This window comes from Chelonoidis abingdonii, unplaced genomic scaffold, assembly GCF_003597395.2.
Source record: "Chelonoidis abingdonii isolate Lonesome George unplaced genomic scaffold, CheloAbing_2.0 scaffold0008, whole genome shotgun sequence".
Classification (NCBI taxonomy): Eukaryota; Metazoa; Chordata; order Testudines; family Testudinidae; genus Chelonoidis; species Chelonoidis abingdonii.
Window position 1 is genome coordinate 351,461 of NW_027424269.1, and position 4,041 is coordinate 355,501.

General features: G+C 44.3%; 1 non-coding gene across 1 annotated transcript; it reads left to right on the forward strand.

The window, feature by feature from the left end:
- The first annotated feature begins 573 nt into the window (after positions 1–573).
- On the forward strand, positions 574–762 carry LOC116836350 (U2 spliceosomal RNA). Its single transcript, XR_004376440.1, has one exon. It is a non-coding gene; the product is annotated as a U2 spliceosomal RNA (small nuclear RNA).
- The last annotated feature ends 3,279 nt before the right edge of the window (positions 763–4,041 follow it).

A 4,041-nucleotide genomic window follows, 5' to 3' on the forward strand; every position in this document is an offset into this window, starting at 1 on the left:
TGACACCCTTGCGGCGAAGGGCTACGAGGTCTACACCGACGCTCTGATCGTCGGGGCGCTGGGCGCCTGGGACCCCTGGAACGAACGTGTGCTTAGGGCCTGTGGGGTGGGCCGTCGCTATGCGCGACTCATGAGACGCTTGATGGTCTCGGACACTATCCGGTGGTCTAGAGACATTTACATTGAACACATCACCGGCCACCGCCAATACCAGGAGTGAGCCGATGTGGCTCCATGCACCCACGGGGGGAGGGGGGAAACCCTTACAACCCCCCTACTAACCATATCCCTGAGTCCTGAACTTACCAATCTGGATTCCACCACGTGAGGTCACCCTGTCCCCATTACCCGGCCCGCTTACTTCATACCCATGACTGTGTGTAAGGCCCACTATATGATGATGTACCCTCACTGCCCCCTACTATATCTTGACCCCACCCACCGTACACCCCGCCATTGGGGACATTACAGGCTGTATGTATTATATGCTGAACCATAACCAATTGCCAGCGTCCCCCCATACTCTGTATGTTTCCCCCGATGACCAATGACTGACACATCAAACTCTTTGTATCACCTTTATTTAATATTTTCTAATAAACTTTTAAATCTGTTCTTATCAGTTTAATATCTGATATGTTCTCTATCTGAGAACTATATATTAAATGGTTTTTTGGAACAGGGAGATGGATTAGGAGCTTGCTCCATCCACTCCACGCATCGACCTGGTATTGCAGTACCTCCAGGAACGGTGCACCTCCCCTTGGGGAGACTATTGTGGTTCAAAAGTAGAATCAGTTGAACTCTTTTAAAGTGGTCTTTATAACACTTTTATTTTCAAGTATTCAGTATTTTGGTTTTATTTATTAAGAATTGTTGCTTTAAATTTCTGTTGTAATTTGGTGAGTCTATAGATGGGAGCTTTTTGTGTTACTAGAGAATTATTTTAAAAGCTGGGATTCTACTTTCTGCAGTGAGTATTTTTAACAGGAGGAGGTCTATCAGGGATACTTATTTTTTATACTATTGACACTCACGTGTATATAAATAACTGCATTAATTTTATAGACAGGTTGTATTCTTCTCCCCAGCCAACAGATGGTCTATGCATTTTGGTTTGCAAGCTCAAGCGAAGCCACTAAGTGTCGTACTGCACCCAGCACACAGGGGCCCCCATCCTCTGTAATACAAGTTCAAAACACTAATATTTAACCTCTGGTTCTTACAGTGTGGCTTGGGACAGGATGCTTCAGGTGGCTGCCCATTTCAAATTGCCCTGCAGAGTGAAGATTAAGCTATTTACCTCCTCTCCAAGGAGCTTTGTGAGGAGTGTACATTATGCAGTGTTTGTGACATGCTTTACAGCTGTGAAGTGCTCAGTGTTACTCTTCTGTGAAAGGTTTCAGAGGGGTAGCGTGTTAGTCTGTATCAGCAAAAACAACAAGGAGTCAATGAGAAACTGCAGAGCTGGAATTGATTGACACCATCAAAGGAGGCCTGAACAAAGACGGGCGTGGCTGGGTCACTACAAAAAGTAATTTTCCCTCTGTTAATACTCACACCTTCTTGTCAACTGTTCAGAATGGGCCACATCCACCCTGACTGAATTGGCCTCATTAGCACTGATCCCCCACTTGGTAAGGCAACTCCCATCTGTTCATGTGCTGTATATTTATACCTGCCTACTGTATTTTTTACTCCATGCATCTGATGAAGCCCATGAAAGCTTATGCCCAAATAAATTTGTTAGTCCCTAAGGTGCCACAAGGACTTCTCATTGTTTCTTCTGTGAAAAGCTGTTTTGTGGCGATTGATTTATCCCAGGCAAGTGCTCACACTTACAGTGCTGCCCGAGAGGCAGTAGGTATGTCCATAGGAGAAACCAGTCTACCCGAGGGGCTAGGTCGATATAATGTATCGCTCAGGGAACGCATTTTATACCAACATAAGCTGGTAGTGTGGACCAGGGCTCAGTGAAAAGTAAGTCACAGCAGGTGCCCCACAGCCTTTAAATCTTGAGGCCATGCCTCTTCCTGTTGAGGCCATGCCCCCCCCTCAGGACTTACTTTCACTTCAGCACCTTTTCAATACTTAAAATATCAAACTAGGGATTTAAAGGGCTGTGTCAAGCGGGATCCCTGCAGATTTAGGGGCTTGTCTACGTGGGAATAGTTCCTGCCATGGCTATAGTGGAATAGCTTTGGAAGCAGAGTAGTAATTTTGGGGAATAAAGTTGCTTTTATTTGGAATAGCGTGTCCATGTGGATGTGGCGGTGCTTACACTGAAATAGCTAAGCGCAGTGGTTACGCTGCTTATAGGACGCCAGTCAATTCCCCCATGTAGGCAAGCCCTTAGACTGCAGGTTTTGTGGGTCCCAGCAGCCAGCTCTGGGCTGCTCAGTCTCTGTAGCTCACCTCATTTGGCAGCTTCCGCTCTCTACCGTTGGGGCTGTGGAGCTCTGGCGCCACCTGCTGGTTGTGATTTCAAAGCTTGGTGGAAAAACAAACAACTGCAAGGGAGGGGGAAGCAAGTCTCTCACTGAGCCCTGGTCCACGCTACCAACTTGTGTTGGTATAAAATGCATTCCCCGAGCGATACATTATATCGACCTAGCCCCCCAGGTAGACTGGTTTCTCATTGTTTCTTCTGTGAAAAGCTGTTTTGTGGCGATTGATTTATCCCAGGCAAGTGCTCACACTTACAGCGCTGCCCGAGAGGCAGTAGGTATGTCCATAAGAGAAAGCAAGCCTATCTTGCAGCTGGGCATGGGTCATCAGTCCTTATGCAGAGCTTCAGCTTGTAGAAAGTCCTCCAGAGGAAGAAACAGGGACTGAAGACACCCATCCCAGCGGTGGATTGTACTCCAGAACTTGATTTGAAGCCTGCATTATTCCATCACTGCTAACAAGCCTGAAGAAAGAATTGCCATTACTCGTATGTAATGTGATTCCAGTTACATTCAAGCTCTCATCTTATCTTTTTCCTGTTAATGAATAAAACCTTTAGATTTTAGATGTAAGATTGGCAACAGCCGTGATTTGTGGGTAAGATCTGATGTGTATATTGACTGAGTCCTGGGGCTTTGGTCCTTTGGGATCGAAGAAACTCTTTTTCTTTTACGGGTGTTGGCTTTCATAACCATCTTCAACCCAGGACGTGTGGGACTGGTGATACTGGAGACTGAAGTGTCTAAGGAGGGGGAGTTGCTGTGTGCTCGTGTTAGCCAGTGGGGTGAAACCGAAGTCATTTTTGTCTGGCTGGTTTGGTTTGCCTTAGAGGTGAAAAAACCCCAGCCTTGGGCTGTGACTGCCCTGTTTAAGCAATTGGTCCTGAATTGGCACTCTCAGTTGGGTCCCACCAGAACCAGGTTTAGGCTAGCACTGGTCATTTTTTAGTAAGGACAGCAGGCTTTTGCAGCAGAACAGCTGTCAGCAAAAACAGCCTCTGTAAACCAGTAGATCAGAGATAAGAAGGCTGCTTCTTTGCCTGTTTTTTAACACATACAAGTGAAAGTTATATTAAAGTGTTTATTCCTCTACAAAACTTAAAAGACAAGCCTATATAAAGACAGAGCCCTTTATTTAACATTTTTACATGCATGTTTTAATTAAAAAAAGAGGGCATGCAGAAAACGCGCCAGAGTGAAACCCACAGAACCTTAGTAACAGCTACTTTATATCCCCCTTATTTTGTAATCCAGTGAATTAGAGAGAAGTTTATTTTCCTTCCCATATATTTGAAGCATTATGTTTTTGTAAGGTTATTATGAAAAAGCAGTATTGCCTGAGCTGTAACAAAACAAGGCCTGTCTTAGGGATATTTTGTAGAAGTTTAGTGAAGTAAAAAGGCTTAAGATACTAGCCTGTTCTTTTAAAAACAGTGTTTTTAAAGTACCAAAACAACAACTGGGTAAGAATATGAAAACTGGCAACTGAGGGGAGTTTATATATGTGATTTAATAAAAAAAACAAAAAAAAACCAACAACCCAAGATTGCTTTTTAAAGTTTGGATTTATACAAAAAACACAAGAAAAAATAGC